Here is a 21,098-nt window from a genome sequence, read left to right as displayed (position 1 = left end):
TGCATGCCTGTAATCCCAGTGGCTAGGGAGGCTAAGGCAGGAGGATTGTGAGTTCAAAGCCAGCCTTAGCAACTCAGTGGGATCCTATTTCTAAATAAAATATAAAAAAGGACCAGGGATATGGCTCAGTGGTTAAGTGTCCCTGGGTTCAATTGCTAGTACAAAGAAGAAGAAGAAGAAGAAGAAGAAGAAGAAGAAGAGGAGGAGGAGGAGGAGGAGGAGGAGGAGGAGGAGGAGGAGGAGGAGAAATATAAAGGGATGGGGTTATATCTCAGTGGTACAGAACTACTGGGTTCAATCCCCAGTACAATACATACATAAATAAATAAATAGCTGCAGAAAATACATTTGACAAAATTTTACCATCCATTCATGGTAAAATTTGTCAAATTTTGAATAGAGGGAAAAATTTGAACATGATAAAGTTTATTCACCAATAATCACGAGCAAACATATTCAGATGACACAATTTTAGAAGCATTCTTTTTTTTTTAAAAAAAATATTTTTAGTTGTAGTTGGACACAATAACTTTATCTTATTTATTTATTTTTATGTGGTGCTGAGGATCTAACCCAGGGCCTTGCACATGCTAGGTGAGCACTCTACTGCTGAGCCACAACTCCAGCCCCTAGAAGCTTTCTTTTAAACTCAGGAATAAGACAAGGCTACCTGTTCTCTTAATTTCTTTTCCACTTTGGAGAAACCAACCTATGCAGTAATATAAGGGGGAAAAAGAGGCATAAGTATTGGAAAGGAAGTGTTATTTTGGCAGACTATCATTTTCTATACAATTCCAAAGAATTTATAAATGAAATACTAGATATATTCAATGAATTCAGCAATATTTCTGGACACGAGGTCAACAGAAAAATCCCTACTCTTTCTTCTCATCAATGATGAACAATTAGAAAACGAAATAAAGAAAGAAACAAATATCCCATTCATAATGATATGACAAAATATGAGTTACTCAGTGATTCATCTTTTTTTGGGGGGGTGTTGGTACCAGGGATTGAACTCAGGGGCACTTGACTGAACCACACCCCCAGCCCTATTTTGTATTTTATTTAGAGGCAGAGTCTCCATGAGTTGCTTAGCAGCTCGCTTTTGTTGAGTCTGGCTTTGAACTCGTCATCCTCCTGCTGAAGCCTCCCTAGCAGCTGGTATTATAGGCGTGCACCACCATGTCTGGTCCCAGTGATTAATCTAACAGAAGATCTGAATTTTTAATGGATGAAATTACAAAGCATTGTGGAAAGAATGAGAAGAACTGAAAATAAATGAAGAGACATATGTGTTTGTGGATCAGAAAAGCTGATATCCTAAATATGTCAATTTTCCTATATAATACATAAATTTAATTAAATTGAAATAAAAATTCCAGGGAAGTTTTTTTTTTAAGGGGGGATGGGGGAGGAACTTGATGAGCTAATCTTAAAATTCACATGGAAGATAAAGAGCTGGATAATTTTGGAAAAGAACACAAGGCAGTAGGGTGGAAGGAAGACTTAATCTACAAAATAACAAGACTTAGTGGTATTATAAAGGAATAGTAATTAGAGAGTGGGGTGGTGATGCAGAACAGAGAGCCCAGGAAGAGACCCACGCACATATGGAAAAGATATACAAACAGCTGGGATTTCAAATCAGTGGGAGAAAAAATTACTTTTAAAAATAAATGATGCTTGGAAAATTGGTTATCCACATGGAAAAACATAAAATTAGGTTCCTACTTCCATACCCCAAAATAAATAACCTAAGAATCAATCTTTGAAACTTTTAGAAGACATTAGACAAATCTGTATGACATTTGGACAGATAATGATTTCTTAAAAAGGATGCAAAAATAAATCATAAAGGGAATGAGTAACATTTTACCTGCTTTAATTGGACAATTTCCATTCAAAAAGACATGTTAAAAAAAAAAACTGAAGACTCAGACTAGGGCAAGAAATTTGCCACTCAGAGAACTGACAAAAGTTAGTATCTATGATTTGTAAAGAGATCCTGTAAATAAAATAGGAAAGCAATAAATAATGCAACAGAAAAATACATAAAGAGTAAATCAATTCAGAGAAAAGGAAATCCAAATGGCAACTCTGTTAATAATTCAGGAAGTGAAAATTCTAACCAAGATACCATCTCACATCCCTCAGACTAGCAGCAATTAAGAAGGGCTACTATCAAGTGTTTAGATGTAGAGTAGATAAAAAGAATAAACAGAAGCTCTCATAGGCTGCTGGGGGGCCGTGTAACTCAGTACAGTCACGTTGAAGGGCAATTTGGCAATGTCTAAAAGCCTTCAGATGTGCAGGTCTTGCAGTTCTGCAACTGACTTCTAGAATTCATTATAACATTGCTCATATTGGGGAAAAGCTGGAAATCATCCATGTGTCCATCAACAGGAGAATGAATAAATACTGCAGAGTGTTTATGTAGAATACTACAGAGCAGCGAAAATGCTATCTGGATAAATTTCAAAAAACTAATGTGGAGCAAAAAAAAAAAATCACTCTGTAAAACTGGCATGGAGTGGGGCTGGGGTTATGGCTCAGCGGTAGAGCGCTCGCCTCGCACGTGCAAGGCCCTGGGTTTGATCCTCAGCACCATATAAAAATAAATAAATAAAATAAAGTTATTTAAAAAAGAGTAACACAAAATTAAAAATAAAAATAAAAAAATGGCATGAAGTATGGTACATTTTGCATGAAGTTTGAAGACATGTAACAGACACATAGTTACATACATGCATGTGTACATTATGTATGATATATGCATATAAATATGTATATATTTTAAATACAGTATAAACATACAGGAGAGAGATAAATGTAAGAATTCCATTTCACAGAGCTGGGATTTGAATGCTTGCTTGACATTGTCTTTACTTCTTTGTTTGAAATATGATAGCAAAATAATACTAATCCACACTTATGTAATTGTTAGTTCAGAGAAACTGGCTTTTGAACTCCTCGTATGAGCATATTGCACGGAGCTGGAGTTTTATCCCTTTGTGACAACATTGTGAGCTCCCTGATTTTAGGGCATTATCTTTCTTTCCCCCTCTTTATATTCCTAGGGCTGGCATACTGTAGAGGGTCGACTTGTGTCTGTTGACTGATTAAGCTCAAAGAGAAAAAGAAAGCAAAAGGGGGAAGGAAAGGAGGAGGATGGGTAGAGAGTTTGAGAAAATGCTTTGACTGCTTCACTGACGTGGACTGGCACTGACAGGGAAAGAAGTAGGTGGGTTTGAGAAAAAGTAGAGAAATTAGCTCAGCTGGACGTAAGGCATGATTAGAGGGAGATGTCCAGATTGTTTCCTGAGCCTCTTACTTGGGGGAAAGTGATGGTGGAGTCACCACTTGGGTCAAGGAAGATAATCAGACTGATCTTAGTCTGTGTCTCCAGGTGTAAACACACAGCTTGTGCTGGACATGTGGGTCTGGAGCTTAGGCAAGGGGCCAGGGCTAGAGCTGCAGGTGGGCCCTTGGGTAGCACTAATATTTAGAAACTGAGCAGAGGAAAGAGCCCAGGTAAGGAGGCTGCTGACAAGAGTCCAGAGAAGTAAGAGAAGAACAGGAGAGGCAAGGAAAGAAAGTTCTAAGAAAGAGAGGAAATCAGGAGGGGAGGGAGGTGTGGAGGTTCACCGGATTAGACAGGGGGAAGTTGGGGGGAATAGAGGAGGGATGGGAATGGGAAAGACAGTAGAATGGATCAGACATAACTTTCCCGTGTTCATATATGAATGCACGACCAGTGAGACTCCACACCATGTAAAACCATAAGAATGGGAAGTTATACTACATGTATGTACGGTGTATCAAAATACACTCTCATGTATAATTAAAAAGAACAAATAACAAATAAAAAAAGAAAGAAAGGGAGTCATTAGGTTATATAAAACAGAAAGGTTCAGAAACATAAAAACTGAAATGTGTCCTTTGAAGTTGGCAAGAGAAGGTCATTTGTGGTCTTTGCTAGAAGTTTCTTTGGAGAGGTGAGAGGGAAACGATTACTCTGCATCGTGAGCAACAGTGAGCTGTGAGCCAATGGGCCAGAATGTCTTGAAACCTACTTTTTCAGATGCCTGGATTTGTACGGTGTAGAGAGACAGGTGATGAGATCATGAACGAATCTAGGGGTGCAGAGTTGACTTAATAAACTGAGAGAGGGAATCTGGGAAAAGACTAAAGTGTGGGAGGAGGAGATAATTGATGAATCAAGGTTTTGAGGAAATGAAAAATGTGCTAATATAAATACCAGGATTAATAATGAGTGCTACTAATACTGATACTAGCAAGCATTTATAAAGTGCCTGCTATTGACCAGGTACACTGTTATGTATTTAACATAAATTTAACTCATTTTATCCTTACAATGATCCTAAAAGTAAGTTCTATGATGACCTCATTTTAGAGATGAGGAAACTGAGTTACTGCAAAGTGAAATAATAATTATCATCATTTTTGAGCTTTTTAAAAAATTCAGCTTTACATGTTAGTTATAGTAAGAACACAGCAAGAGGCAGTAGGAACACAGATTGCCTTGGTCTCTGATTTGGGAGACAAGGACAGATATGGGCACAAAGATGGTGTGGGCTAGGAGAGGGAAGGGAGAAGGCAGCAGGAATTTGTGGCAGTCCAGGCCAATGGCTTTGATTTCTTTGATGAGGTAGAGAAACAGCATCTTTATCATAAAAAGCACAGGTAACAATAAAAGAAAATGAGTGGGCTGGGGGAAAAGCTCAGTTGGTAGAGTACTTGCCTTGCATGCACATAGACCTGGGTTCAATCCCCAGCACCACAAAAAAAGAAAAAAAAAGAAAAAAGAAATAAAGAAAATGAAATATTTAAATTCCAAGCCCTTGCCACAACTACTCTTAACGTTTTGCTGTGTTTCCTTCCAGAACTGCTCCTAAGCATAGATATACAAGCCTACATACATAACAGGGTGAGTGCTTCCTTCTGATGGAAAGGATAAGAGTCAAAACAAACAAACCCAGTGGAGTTCAAACCCTGTAATTTGGATGACAACTAGAATTGTTCCCAGTGCATAGATGAGGGCTGTTTGACCCTCTCCCTTGTCCTGAGAAGCCTCCCTGTGGTCTTTTGTTGTGTGAGTCCTGCAGAGCCTCTCATCTGGAGTACAGAGGTTTGAGGTGCTGTGTTGGGAGGAAGCCAGGCCATCCTGCACAACATGCTGAAAGATGATCTTTGCAGTGGGGGCAGAGGTGCATCTCTGCAGATTGCTTACTTGGAAAAATATTTCAGATCTAAGTATGAATTTAGCTCAATCCCTAGTCGCATGACAATGTACCTATTACAAGCCAATTGCACGTAAAAACAAAACCCAAAACATAACAATACTTAAAATTGTGTTTGTGTTTTTGTTGCAAGGTAGATCTTCTTAGATTAAAGAAATGTGTGATGGTGTATGAGTTCGAGTGTGCATGTGTGTTTCTCTTCTTCACTGAGGAAAGGCCAAAACCACATTCTGGCCTCATAGCTCTCACTGGAATTTGGGGCAGGGTCTCCTGGCATCCCTGAGGGGAAGGCTCAGCAGGTGAGTTGGGGAAATGGTGTGGGGTGTGAGGAGTCCCTTTGTATTTGGTGGGTGTACAAGACCAGCCATTGAATCCTTGACAGAGCATGAAGGAGAGATGGAAATGAGTTTGTTCTGACTCAACACATTTGGGTCAGCCTGAGGATAAGTTGGAAAGTCGTTTGAAGGAGTACAATCCCAGGAGCCATAGGAATCCATGGAGCCCAGCCCTGAGCCTGAACCTTTCCTCATGTGTTGGACCAAACACATGAGAAAACAGCAAGCCAAAGGCCTGGCTGGGGTCCCAGCACAGCAATCCCTGTATTCCAGGAGCGATGGTCTTGGCTGAGCTGAGCCACGTTCTAACGTGTCTGGCTTGGATGACAGACCAGGTGAATATGTCTACCTGGCTCACTTCTTCAAGTTGAAAGTCTGAAAAGCTAGGGCTGCTGCCAGGTCAGTAGAATTTTCAGTGTCTCTCACAACCCCAATTCTCCCAGTCCTTTCTCCAAAACTAGGTCCAATCTCCACAGGAATGTGTTCTATGAAGATGTGGGCAGAATGTGGCCACAGATGTAAATCAGGTCTAAAGTAACACAGATTCTTTTGTGGAAGTCCCTAAATGAAGGAAATACTTCCTTACATGTCCCCAGAGTCTTCACTTGGGGTCTGGCCCAGTGTGCATGCACCTCCCAGAAGAAGCCAAGCAGACCTGGTTGAAGACCTGATCCATCTCTGATTGGTTGACACTGGCCTTATTTCTCTTAGATCAGTTTCGCTATCTTTAAAATGAAAAAAAAAAATCTCTGCTCAGGAAGATGGAAAATGTCAATGCAAATAAGTATAACAGGACCTTAAAACTAAAATTTCCACCAAGTGCCAATATGTGTCATGGATCTGAAAATCCAAAGCGAGATGCCAACTTGCCTTATGATTTCCTAAAGAAATGCCAAGAATCTGTTCCAAGACTTTTGAAACCTATTGCTCATTCTGAGACTCTGAAAAAGTAGAAAGGAGAGGAGAGGATTTTGTAAGGAAGATGTCCTTGAAGAAAGCGTTATTGTGAGTTTTATCTTGGGGTCAGGACTGGCCCCTGCTCCCTCACCTCCAACTTGGTGGGGGTGAGTGTCCGTGGGCCGGTTTCTCCAAGAGTCTAATGTATGACCCACAGCTGGGGGGTGGTGCCTTGGGTCTGGTACCACTTGGGAAAACTGGAAGGTAAAAGGAGAGCTTATTAGTTGCTGTGGTAGGACTTCTGCCACCTTATTGGGACCAGCCTGCATTCCCAGAGTTTTTCAGGATAAGGGAAGCGTAAGAGTTTCCTCTGGACAATTGTAGGCCCCACAATAGAGAGGGCCTGCAAGGACTTTTAGTCCATGTTTCTGTTACTATAGCAAAATACTCAGAACTGGGTAATTTATAAAGAACAGAGTTTATTTTGTTTATATTCTGGAGACTAGGAGGTCCAAGATCATGGCACCAATATTTGCTCAGCATCTGGTGAGGGCCCTCTTGCTATCAAGACATGATAAAGGACATCACAGATGCAAAGCAAGTTGCTGGCTCAGGTCCTCTCTTCCTCTTATTTAAATACTAATGTCATCGTGGGGGCCTAACCTCAAGACTTCACCTAATCCTAATCACCTGCTAAAGTTTCTACCTCCTCCAAATACCATTAACATATGAATTGGGGATTAAGTTTCCAACACATGAGTTTTTGGGGGACATATCAAACCATAGCAGACTCCTGTGCAGAAGACACTCCAGTGGGAAGAGGTGGGAGACGAATGCTCAGGGCTGTACGAAGTCTCAGGTGACTATCTCACTGCACTTGAGATCCATCCATGGTTGCAGAGAACTCTGGGAGAAAGCTGAGTCAGGAACCTGTGGAGGAGGCATGAAAGCAACTCCATGAAAAAGAGGCAGAATTCAATATCTGCCCAGCTAGAAAGCCCCAAACCCAGCTTATAGCTGTTGCTACCTCTTCCCCAACTCACTTCCCCAGAGTGGCCAGAGTCTCAGCTGTGGTAGCTGGCTGGGGCAGGTAGGGTAGGAAAAGAGAGAAGATGCCAACCCCTCTCCATGTTACCCACTGGAGGTTTCTAGCTGGTTAACCTCAAACTGGGGGAAGAGAAAAGATTTTCAGGTAAAAGTAAATGAATACTTTGCATTAACATTCTAACTTCTAAAGTGAAACTGAATTTTTAACTAACAGCGTTTACAGACTATTCTAAGCTTGAGCAGAAAATTTTGAGGCCTGCTGGAATTGTCATGCAGGCCCAGGAGGCTCCCCTCTCTGTGCACTGATGGTGTAGAGAAAACAGTACCCTGGTTGCTTAAGGCTCTGAGCACAGGACCCAGAGCTGGAACACGCACAATAGCTCTTTCTCTTCCTCACATACCTGAGGATCTCAGTTTTGTAGTCTGCTTATCCTGACACACTTTTCTCCAGTTCAGGTGTTACACCTTAAGCATGTTGTCTGTCTGAATGTCAAGGTGAAGTTCTCTTAGTCAAAGCCATTTCTTCCTTCTGATTATCTTTTTTTTGGGGGGTGGGGCAGGTACGAGGGACTGAACTCTGGGGCACTCAACCACTGAGCCACAACTCCAGCCCTACTTCGTATTTTATTGAGAGACAGGGCCTCACTTGAGTTGTTCAGTGCCTCACTAAACTGCTGAGGCTGGCTTTGATCTCATGATGCTCCTGCCTCAGCCTCCCCAGCTGCTGGGATAAAGGGTGTGCACCCACAGCACCCTGACCCCTCTGATTATCTTGAGCCAATCTTTCTAGAAATCAAACTTCCTCAATGAAAGGCCCTGTCTTCCTGAGGAAAAGAGGATGTGTTTTTCTGGGTTTCAGACAGAGGTGGTGCTTCCCAAAGAATCAAGCCAGGAGATGAAGTTTCGCCGCCTGGCTTCTGCCATTTGCAGTTGTATGGCCCCCATTGACAGACTTAGGTTCACTATCCCACTACTTGTTCCTCTTTACAATGAATTGATAATAATACTGTGTATTTCATGTCGCTAAGAATATGTACTGAAATTACCCATTGGGTAGAACTCTAGGACATGGCCAACATTTAGCTATTTTTTTTAATGCTACAAAAATACACAAAAATAAATGCTGGAGAGGATATGGAAATAAAAGAACAATTTTACATTGTTGGTGGGATTGTAAATTAGTACAACCCCCATGGAAATCAGTAAGGAGGTTCCTCAAAAGGCTAGGAATGGAACCAACACATGACCCAGCTATACTACTCCTTGGTATTTATCCTAAAAATTAGAGTCACTGTATTACGGTGATACATGCATACTCATATTTACAGCAGCACACTTCATAATAGTCAAACTATGGTGCCATCAATCGGTGAATGGATAAAGAAAAAGTGATACACAAACACACATATATATACATATATAGATGTTTTATTCAGTCATAAAAAGAATGAAATTGTCATTTTCAGTAAAATGAATGGAACTTGAGAACATTATACTAAGAGAAATAAGTCAAACCAGAAAGCATGTCTCTGTGTTTTCTCTTATATATGGAAGCTGGAGAGGAAAAAGGAAAATAATGGTGGTGATGGTGATGAGGAATCTTTTGAAAACTGAAGAGAAATCAGCAGAATAGAGGAGAGGGACTGGGGAAGGAGGAGGATGGGAAAAGGGAAATACTGGGGAATGATACTGGTCAAATTATATTGTTATAGAGTACTCATGTAGGAGCATGTAACAATGAATCCTACCCTTATGTACTATTATAATGTACCAATAAGGAAAATATGGGAAAAATGAGGTTTAGGGGTTTAGCTCAATGGTAGTGCACTTCCCCAGCATGTGCAAGACTCTGGGTTGAATAACCAGTTCGGCAAATAAATAAATATAAATAAAAATAAAGCAGTTTCAGATAGTTCATCCTACTATGTGAATGACTGTGTTGGCTTATGCATTCCCCAAGGTCATGTGTTCAAAACTTAGTCACTAATACAACAGTGTTGAGAGGTGGACCTTGAAGAGATGATCAGGTCTCAAGGGGTCTGCCCTTATAAATGGATTAATGCCATTACTTTGGGAGTGGGATCGTTATGGAGGGATAGTGTTCCTGATACCCCTGTTCACCACTCCATGCTGTCACCACGTGATGCCTTCCACCGCATTATGACACAGAAAGAAGGCTCTCACCAGATCAGTGCCTTGATCTCTGACTGCTAAGCCTTCAGAACCTCGAGCCAAATAAATTTCTATATAAATTCATTAAAATTACCGAGTCTCGGGAATTTTGATATAAAAGCACAAAATGGACTAAGACAGAACTGAGTTGTAAACTCTAAATTGCTAGTTATTGTGTTAGAGTAAAAGAACACAACAATAACAAAAAATCCTTCCATCCTAGCTCTCTAATAGGTCTCCAGAATTCCATTTGCAGGAAAGTCTCAAGGATCCTGAAGTAGCTGTGAATGACTGCTCAAGACCCCGCCCCCCCCACTTCCTTGACAGTTTCTCCCAGTACCCATAGAGCTTCCTCTCTCTTACCTTCTCACTGCAAAAGCAAGCACAAACAACAAATCCATCTTCCCACAATCCCTGCCCCCCAAACACCTAAAATTCTCCATTATTTTTTGAAATTTCAGTACAATGTGTCCAAATGAGCATTTATTATATTCATCCTATTTAGCACTCAGCATATCCTTTTTTGGGGGAAGGTGCTGGGATTTGACCCAGGGCACTTAACCACTGAGCCACATTCCCGGCCCCTTTTATTTTTTGTTTTGAGACAGGGTCTTGCTCATTTGCTGAGGTTGGCCTCGAAATTTGGCTCTTTTTTGCCTGAGCCTCCTGAGTTGCTGGGATTACAGGCATGAACCATCAAGCCTAGCTAGGGTATCCTTTTAATTCTAAGGACTCACATTTTTGGGGGGTTTGAGGAATACTCATCTATTCTTTAAAAAAAAAAAAAAAATATATATATATATATATATATATATATATATATATATATTCTCCCATCAGATTGCTAAGTTTGACTATATAAACATTAAGAACTTTCATGTGGAGCTGGGGATGTAGCTCAGTGGTAGAGTGCTTCCCTACCATGAGCGAGGCCCTGGATTCCAGCTCAGTATGGCAAAATAAATAAATAAAAATAAAAACAGATTGTCATTAGAACACTTAATATGAGATTTACCCTCAACAAAATTTTAAGTGTACAATACTCCATATTGACTATAGATACAGTGTTATACAGCAGATCTCTAGAATTTACTCATCTGGCTTTCTTTCCACTGATTAGTATTCCTCCTAGTCCTTGGCAACCTCCATGCCACTCTTTGATTCCATGGATCTGACTATTTTTGATTCCTTGGACTGTGAGTGGACTGTGAAATATTTGACTTTCTGTGACTAATTATTTCACTTGGTTAATATCCTCAGGTTTCATCCATATTGTCACATATTGCAGAATTTCCTTCTTTTTGTGTATTTTATAGTTTTAGTGCTGGGCATTGACCCAGGACTGCTCAACCACTGAGTTCTATACCCAGCCCATTTTTTAAACAAATATATATATATTTTTTATTTTTATTTTGAGACAGGGTCTTGCTAAGTTGCTGAGGCTGGCTTTGAAATTGTGATCCTCCTGCCTCAGCTTCCCAAGCCACAGGGATTACAGGCATGTGTCATTGCACCTGGTAGAATTTTCTTTTCTTTTTTTTTTAAAGGCTGAATAGTATTTCACTGTGTGTGAGTGTGTGTGTGTGTGTGTGTGTGTGTGTGTGTGTGTGTTATCACATTTTTCTTTATTCATTGGTAGATGGATGTTTCACTTGTTTCTTCATCTTGGCTATTGTGACTTTTGCTACAGGAAATATAGGAGTGCTGGTATCTCTTTGAAATCCTGATTTCAATTCTTTTGGATAAATATTCTGAAGTGGAATTCTCTGATCTTATGGTAATTCTAATTTTTTTTTTTTTTTGAGAAACGTCCATATTGTTCCATAGTGGCTGTACCACTAGCAGTGTGCAGGGGTTCAATTTTTCCACATACTTATCAACACTTGTATTTCATTTTGGTAATGGCCATCCTGATAGGTGTGAGGTGATATCTCCTAGATTTTTTTTTAAGTAAACAATTTTTATTGAAACCCTCAAAGATTAAATAGGACCAAATGGTGAGTTTGGGTAACCCAATAGAAAATATCACCCCACTGTACATCATTCACAGGAATGAACAAACCCATACCCCCAAACATTCAAATTCTCATGTAATTGCTACAAGTGAATGTAAATAAACTAAATAATCATTTTATCATAACTTTCATTTAATCATAAGAAAAAGATAATTGACATGGCATAACAAAAGATATGCAAAACTTAATGAAAACACAATTCTCTTAAATTCTCAAACTTAATTTTAAAGGATGCAGAATGCACTTGAGATGATTAAATGAAATTAAGCTGATTCTCTTTTTAATTGCAAACTGTTTTAACAATAGTTTAACCCCCATTTGTGGTATTTAAAAATAGTATAGCTTTTTTGATTAGAAACATCGCTTAAGTTAAAATGAGAAGTTAAATACTAAAAGTTAAAAAAATGTTGGGTTTCTTTTTTCTTTTTTTGGGAGGAGGGATACTGGAGATTTAACCCAGGGGTGTTTTCCACTGGGTCATCTCTCCATCGTTTTTTATTTTGAGAACCGTGCTTAGGGTCTCACAAAGTTGCTGAGGCTGGTCTTGAACTTGCAATCCTCCTGTCTCAGCCTCCTAAATTGCTGGGATTACAGATGTGTGCCACACTACTGCTCCTGGCTTCCCTCTTACTCTTAAGTATACAAACTACAATATCTTTTGAAATAAAATCCTCACATGTAACTTTAATAAACCATTTAAACCAGAACTTTGAAAAATATTAAATGAGAAATTTACTGGGCAAATAATGCCTTTAATTTATGATTATTCAAACAGTTGAGTATGTGTCTCCTCTTGTAGAGCCCACATTCTCTCCTTTCTTCATTGTCCTGGCAATGAAGAAACCTTCAGCTGGTTGTGCTCTTGAGACAACCTGTAATAATTTTATTTAGAGAAAAAAAATAACTTCCAATACACTGACCTGACAGATCAAGATGGAAGAGAAAGTTGGTGTTTTGGGAAAATTTTAATGAGAAAACCACAAAATTTCCAATTGAAAAGTTTTTTTTTTCCTCCAAAGGATTGCACCCCTTTCATTTAAGAGTAGGAATCCAGGCTAAAGGCTCTGGGATGTAGTCCTCACCATATATAGACTCCAGACTACCCTTGACATGCTTGAATCTATTGCAACCAGACTGCATGCAGGGTGTTTCCATGACATTTCTCACATAGAAACATAATGCAAATTAAATAAGTTTGAATCCATTTATGACGTAACTAGTTTTTTAAAAATATCCAGAGTTGCTAATAAGGCTCCAAGAAAAAGAAAACGTCAGGGAGAGGACTCAAATCCTTCTTAAAAGGTTGTTCTTTTATGATTTTCTCTAATAACCTCCAGAGTGATAACAATCACCTTTGGCATGCCCTACCCATATAATCTTAAGAGACATAGAACACCACTATGTTCACTACAACTAAATGCCAATTTTTATTGTTAATATTTAAGAGACTAGTTACAAGATTTCATAGCTTAGTCTCAAAAAGGTAAAATAGGTAAAACTTGCTTTGTCTTTATTTTATAATATAGCATTGATATTTTGATGTTCCTTCAGTAAACATTGATATAACTATCCTGGAATTACCCAAGAATTATGAAGTAGCTACAGTTACCTACAAATATTGTATTCAAGTGAAAAAAATACAGTAATTGCATATTTTCAGAAAACACTGTACCCAGAGGAAAAGAGGAAATACTGGGGAGTGATACTGGACAAATCATATTGTTACATTATGAACATGTACAAATATGAAACAACAAATCCCATGATTATGTACAATTCTAATGCACCAATAAAAATGCAGAAAAAGGAAAACATTGTATAAAAAAATTAAATAAATGAAAGCCTTAAAGAAAAATAGGTTTTCAAATTGAAGTGACCAAAGATCATAGTAAATGAAAACATTTCTAAACACGTGACACAGAAATGGAGTAATATAAATCATCTGGGGATTCAAATCTACTGTATTGCTATGTTTACCTTTAATGTATCATTCTACATAATTTTCTTCCTTTGGAACAGTAATCTAAGGGGAATGACATTATTTTCATAATATTAGGCCATCAAATCTGTTAATATAGATGCTCAACACGTTCAATTATACAAAATAAATTTGTTTCAAGATGCAAATTTAATTGAAGTGTAATTAATGAAGAAAAAAGATGTTACAAAGATAGCTTTGGGGTTGGGGTTGTGGCTCAGAGGTTGATTGCCTGTCTAGCATGCATGAGGCACTGGGTTCAATCCTCAGCACTACATAAAAATAAAGTAAAAGTATTGTGTCCACCTACAACTAAAAAATAAATTAAAAAAAAAAAAAGAATACCCAGTTTGGGGCTGGGGTTGTGGCTCAGTGGTAGAGTGCTTGTCTAGCATGCGTGAGGCATTGGGTTTGAGCCCAGACAGCACATAAAAATAAAAATAAGACAATAAATAAAAACAAATAAGAATACCCATATATATGCTGTATTTCCACTTTGGTCAGTAAAATATCAACACATTCACTTAGATACTGACTTAATTCATGGATCATGGCCACATTCTCAAAGTATTTTAAGGATGCCAGGAAACTGCAAAAGCAGAAGAGATTTGAAGAACAGTATGTGCTAGCTAAACAAGAACTGTGTTTACTTAGCTAGTGAATACTTAGAATAATAAATTTTTACTTTATGATCGCCATCAGGCTCCCAAGCACCCAGAAATAGGAATTAAGGGTTTTAAATTAGTTATAAAGGTCTTAAGAAAATGATTAGACTGAGGTAGATTTACTCAAAATTTTGAGATTCATTAAGTGGTAGCAAATAGAATAATTTCTCAAAGGCAAATTTCTCAGTATACATACATTTGGGGGGGAGGAGGGAAAGAGTGCGCATTAACTAGTGAAATCCACCCAACTGCATATAATACTCGGTTACACCAAAGAGTTTGAAGATAAGGGAAATTTTCTAATATAATTTCAGATTATGTTTCTTTTTTAAAAAAAGTTTTTAAATTTATATATGACAGCAGAATGTATTACAACTCTTATTACACATATAGAGCTCAATTTTGCATATCTCTGGTTGTATACATAGTATATTCACATCAATTTGTGTCTTCATACCTGTACTTTGGATAATGATGTCCATCACATTCCAACATCATTAATAACCCCTGCCCCCTCCCTTCCCCTCTAACCCCTCTGCCCTATCTAGAGTTCGTCTATTCCTCCCTTGCTTCTGCTCCCTATTCCACTAAGAATCAGCCTCCTTATATCAAAGAGAATATTCGGCATTTGTTTTTTTGGGATTGCCTAACTTCACTTAGCATTATTTCAGATTATATTTCATTTGGCTAAAACAGAGTGTAAAGTTGCTTTGCCATATTAAAAATTTACTACAGTGTGTGCTTCACCAGCACATATACCAAAATTGAAAAGATACAGAGAAGATTAGCAGGCCCCTGTGTAAGAATGACATGCAAATTTGTGAAGCATTCATTATTTTTATGCATATATAAATATACCACAGGGAATTTCACCTTTATGTATATGTAGAAATTACCAATCAAAAATAACTAAATAAGGGAAAGAAAGATCAGTAGAGGAAGGAGAATAGGGAGAGGGAGGAGAGAAGAGAAAAAGGCGGGGCATGGTGATTGAAATCAAATTCCATGCATGTATGATTTTGTCAAAATGAACCCATATGCTGTGTATAACTGTAACACTCTAAAAAACAGTTTACTACAATAATTTTTTCACGTAAACATTTAGGCTTGAACTCCAGGACTTACTATAACATGGTAATTTTGCTTTTAATCTGTTGAATAGCTAAAAATAGACAATTTTTTTTTCCTTAGGATAATTTTTTTTCTTTTATTTTTATTGTTGGTTGTTCAAAAACATTACATAGTTCTTTTTTTAAATTGTTCATATTTATTTTCTTTTTTTAAAAATTTTTATTGTTGGTTGTTCAAAACATTACATAGTTCTTGATATATCATATTTCACACTTTGATTCAAGTGGGTTATGAGCTCCCATTTTTACCCCGTATACAGATTGCAGAATCACATCAGTTACACATCCATTGATTTACATATTGCCATACTAGTGTCTGTTGTATTCTGCTGCCTTTCCTATCCTCTACTATCCCCCCTCCCCTCCCCTCCCCTCCCCTCTTCTCTCTCTACCCCCTCTACTGTCATTCATTTCTCCCCCTTGTATTTTTTCCCCCTTTCCCCTCACTTCCTCTTGTATGTAATTTTGTATAACCCTGAGGGTCTCCTTCCATTTCCATGCAATTTCCCTTCTCTCTCCCTTTCCCTCCCACCTCTTATCCCTGTTTAATGTTAATCTTCTCATGCTCTTCGTCCCTACTCTGTTCTTAGTTACTTTCCTTATATCAAAGAAGACATTTGGCATTTGTTTTTTAGGGATTGGCTAGCTTCACTTAGCATAATCTGCTCTAATGCCATCCATTTCCCTGTAAATTCTATGATTTTGTCATTTTTTAATGCAGAGTAATACTCCATTGTGTATAAATGCCACATTTTTTTTAATCCATTCGTCTATTGAAGGGCATCTAGATTGGTTCCACAGTCTTGCTATTGTGAATTGTGCTGCTATGAACATCGATGTAGCAGTGTCCCTGTAGCATGCTCTTTTTAGGTCTTTAGGGAATAGACCGAGAAGGGGAATAGCTGGGTCAAATGGTGGTTCCATTCCCAGCTTTCCAAGAAATCTCCATACTGCTTTCCAAATTGGCTGCACCAATTTGCAGTCCCACCAGCAATGTACAAGTGTACCCTTTTCCCCACATCCTCGCCAGTACTTGTTGTTGTTTGACTTCATAATGGCTGCCAATCTTACTGGAGTGAGATGGTATCTTCGGGTGGTTTTGATTTGCATTTCTCTGACTGCTAGAGATGGTGAGCATTTTTTCATGTACTTGTTGATTGACTGTATGTCCTCCTCTGAGAAGTGTCTGTTCAGGTCCTTGGCCCATTTGTTGATTGGGTTGTTTGTTCTCTTATTGTCTAATTTTTTGAGTTCTTTGTATACTCTGGATATTAGGGCTCTATTTGAAGTGTGAGGAGTAAAGATTTGTTCCCAGGATGTAGGCTCCCTATTTACCTCTCTTATTGTTTCTTTTGCTGAGAAAAAACTTTTTAGTTTGAGTAAGTCCCATTTGTTGATTCTTGTTATTAACTCTTGTGCTATGGGTGTCCTATTGAGGAATTTGGAGCCCGACCCCACAGTATGTAGATTGGAGCCAACTTTTTCTTCTATCAGACGCCGTGTCTCTGATTTGATATCAAGCTCCTTGATCCATTTTGAGTTAACTTTTGTGCATGGCGAGAGAAAGGGATTCAGTTTCATTTTGTTGCATATGGATTTCCAGTTTTCCCAGCACCATTTGTTGAAGATGCTATCCTTCTCCATTGCATGCTTTTAGCCCCTTTATCAAATATAAGATAGTTGTAGTTTTGTGGATTGGTTTCTGTGTCCTCTATTCTGTACCATTGGTCCACCTGCCTGTTTTGGTACGAGTACCATGCTGTTTTTGTTACTATTGCTCTGTAGTATAGTTTGAAGTCTGGTATCGCTATACCACCTGATTCACACTTCCTGCTTAGCATTGTTTTTGCTATTCTGGGTCTTTTATTTTTCCATATGAATTTCATGATTGCTTTCTCTAGTTCTACAAGAAATGCCGTTGGGATTTTGATTGGCATTGCATTAAACCTATAGAGAACTTTTGGTAATATCACCATTTTGATGATGTTAGTTCTGCCTATCCATGAACAGGGTATATTTTTCCATCTTCTAAGATCTTCTTCTATTTCTCTCTTTAGGGTTCTGTAGTTTTCATTGTATAAGTCTTTCACCTCTTTTGTTAGGTTGATTCCCAAGTATTTTATTTTTTTTGAGGATACTGTGAATGGAGTGGTTGTCCTCATTTCCATTTCAGAGGATTTGTCGCTGATATACAGGAATGCCTTTGATTTATGCGTGTTGATTTTATATCCTGCCACTTTGCTGAATTCATTTATTAGCTCTAATAGTTTCTTTGTAGACCCTTTTGGGTCTGCTAGGTATAGAATCATGTCACCTGCAAATAGTGATAATTTAAGTTCTTCTTTTCCTATTTTTATGCCTTTAATTTCTTTTGTCTGTCTAAGTGCTCTGGCCAATGTTTCGAGAGCTATGTTGAACAGAAGTGGTGAGAGAGGGCATCCCTGTCTTGTTCCAGATTTTAGAGGGTTAAAAATAGACAATTTAAAAACTACAACAAAGAAAAAGTTGAAGCACTGCGACTCTTACGTCTTGAACTACTTCTGATGGTTAACTGTTAGGATTTAACAAATTCAAAGAGTTAATGAAGGCTTTCATTCATTTAGTCTTCTGCGCCTTAGCGAGGATGCATAATTACAAAAGACGGGAGACACTGGTAGAAGCTGCAGGACAGTTAGTTTTTGATGAAGCGACAGTTCTCCAGCGTGTTTGGTAAAAGCATAAGTTTGTTGATGAAAACCATTATAAGAAGAGTCAATTTTGTGTTAAAGTATTTAAAGATGTCACCTTAAGCAGGAAAAAAAGCTTTAATAAAGTCTTCTTTGACTTATTAGGCATTTTCAGTCTATATCGTTAGTGTTGTAATTTTAATAGGACATCTCTACACAGTTATTGTTTGCTTGTTTCTCTCCCTACACATGGCTTCCTACTTTTCCTTTTTTTTAGAAAAAGGAAAAAGAAGATTTGTTGCTTTTCCAGCAAAGGAGAAGCACAGGGTTCCTTCTCTTCTTTTTTTCTTTTTTTGGTACTGGGGATTGAACTCAGGGGCACTTGACCACATGAGCCACATCCCTAGCCCTACTTTGTATTTATTTAGAGACAGGGTCTCACTGAGTTGCTTAGTGCCTCACTGTGACTGAGGCTGGCTTTGAACTCATGATCCTCCTGCCTCAGCCTCCTAAACCGCTGGGATTACAAGTGTGTGCCACCGCTCCTGGCTTCCTCCTCATCTTAATTCATAATGTGCAAAAAGCCATCAAAGATTGAGCGGGTATGCTTGAAAGTAGCAATTAAGCTTAGGGGTACCCTAGGGGTACCTCTTAAGTGTCCCTTGAATTGGTTACTGGTTCGTTGTCATTGTTCTTGAAGTGAATGGGTCTTAATTGATTATCGGGAACATCTTTGACAAAGATCCAGTTAACTTCAAATTTGCCCGTCCTTTTATTCTGAGACCACACACTAGTATATGCATTATAGTCCATAAGGAACTTCATTTCAGCCACTGCACGAAAATATCCCTGGCCATTCACACTAAAGAGTAGATGGAGTGGGCCTTTCCCATTCAGGGAATGGTGACCTGCATCTAAATGCTTATTACCATGCTCAGGACTACACCAGATAGAGTACTTGAGGGAATGATGTATGTCATCCTAGAGTAGCTTTCAATGATAAACACATGTCCATCCTTCAGAGTCCAGTCAAAGTCTTGGGGATTGTAGTTGTTTAAGACCTTTAGCTTTTCCAGCACTGGATGTGCTTCTGTGCTAGAAGGTGAAGCGCTGAGAGGTATAACCCCTAAACCAAAGTTTTCATGGCCCATTCCATTGTTCTTGCTGGAGCCTGCTCCCCTGTTCCAAGGAGTTTCCCAGAGACTGTGCAGCTTCTGTGGCTGGGGCTGCATTTGGTGTGGCTGGGCCTGTGGCTGAGGTCCTTGTTGTTGCTGTGGTTGTGGTGACTGAGGCAGCTGGCATTGCACCAATGTTAGCAATTGAATTAATGGCTGAGGCTGTTGGATTTGGGGTTGGTGGAGCCTTTACCACTGACCCCTTTTCATGCCAAGCTTCAATATTCATGGTGTGTTTTATAGGAAGTGGTGGCACAGTAGAATCCCCAATTCCCATATTGCCTTTCCCTTTTTTTCCCCCAAGAGTTCCAGTCTCAGGTCTCGAATTTAAGTCTTTATTATACTTGGAGTTGATTTTTGAATATGGTATAAGGGCTCAATTTAATTATTTTGTATGTGGATATTCTGTTTTCCCAAAATCATCTGTTGAGGAGATTATCCTTTTTCACTGTATAATCTTGGCACTCTTGTCCAAGATTAGTTGAGTGTATATGGTTGGATTAATTTATGGGAACTCTGTTTTATTTCAATGGTTTATATGTCTTTATGCCAGCACCATACTAATTTGATCATTGTAGCTTTGCAATGTATTTTGAAGCCAGGGTGTGATTCCTCTAGCTTTGTTCTTCTTTCTTGATTTATTTGGCTATTCATGGTCTTTTGTGGTTTCACATGAACTTCAGAAGTTATTCTAACTGTGTAAAAAATGCCATTAGGGTATTTTTAGGAATTGCATTGAACCTGTAATCACCCTTAGATGAATGGACATTTTTAACAATATGACCTCTTTCAATCCATGAACGTGGGATGTCTTTCTGTTTGTTTTTATCATTTAATTTCTTTAATCAATGTTTTATAGTTTTCAGTAAACAAATCTTTTATTCCTTAGCTAAGTTTATTTCTACGTGTTTTACTCTTTTTTTATGTTGATTTTTTTAAATCCTGAAACTGTACTGAATTTATATGTAGTTCTAGCCATTTTTAAATGGAATCGTTAGGATTTCTACTCCAAAATTTTTAACTGAAAAATAATAATTTTATATATTTATAGAGTACAATATGATATTTTGACACACATATACATTATGGAATCATTAAATCAAGCTAATAAAGGTATCTACCATATCATATAGTTATTATTTGTCTCTCTGTAAGATGGTATTGTCTGCAAACAGGTATGACTTTATTTTTTCCTTTCCTTTTTGGATGCTTTTTATTTCATTTTCTTGGCTAGAAATTTTAGTACTATATTGAATAGAAATGGTAAAAGTAGGCATCTTTTCCTTATTCCTGATCTTAGGGAAAAAAACCTTTCAATCTTTCAACATCGAATATGATGTTTACTATGGATTTTTCATATATGATTTTTATTATGTTGAGGTAGTTGAAATCTCTTTCTAATTTGCTAAGTAACTTTTTGAGTGTGTGCTGGGGATCAAACCCTGGTCCTGTGAATGCAAGTCAAGTACTCTACCAATTGAGCTATATCCCCAGCCAGTGATTTTTTTTTTTTGGAAGGAGACAGGATCAAATCTAGGGCCTCAAGCATGCTAGGCAAAGTGTTCTATTATAAACATAACATACATCCCCATCCCTGTTGAGAGTTTTTATCATGAAAAAGCATTGAAGTTTGTCAATTTTTTTTGCATCAATTGAGATGGTATGTTGTTTTTCCCCCGCCCTTTTTCTGATAATGGTGTATCATATTAATTTTAATTTTCACATGTTGAACCATCCTTGCATCCCACTTGGTC

The 21,098-nt window shown here is 38.2% G+C and overlaps 1 non-coding gene and 1 pseudogene across 1 annotated transcript; one reads left to right on the top strand and one right to left on the bottom strand.

The window, feature by feature from the left end:
• The first annotated feature begins 15,111 nt into the window (after positions 1 to 15,111).
• Positions 15,112 to 15,213, top strand: LOC124105492 (U6 spliceosomal RNA). Its single transcript, XR_006855747.1, has one exon. It is a non-coding gene; the product is annotated as a U6 spliceosomal RNA (small nuclear RNA).
• A 3,518-nt stretch (positions 15,214 to 18,731) lies between these two features.
• The window catches only part of LOC124105418 (YTH domain-containing family protein 3-like), a 28,172-nt pseudogene continuing 25,805 nt past the window's right edge, over positions 18,732 to 21,098 (bottom strand).

Source organism: Marmota monax, unplaced genomic scaffold, assembly GCF_021218885.2.
Source record: "Marmota monax isolate L192 unplaced genomic scaffold, Marmota_monax_Labrador192_F-V1.1 WCK01_AAM20220418_F8-fsc00100, whole genome shotgun sequence".
In the NCBI taxonomy this organism is placed as follows: domain Eukaryota; kingdom Metazoa; phylum Chordata; class Mammalia; order Rodentia; family Sciuridae; genus Marmota; species Marmota monax.
Note: the sequence above shows the minus strand (reverse complement) of the source record. Positions and strands in the feature narration are given on the sequence as shown.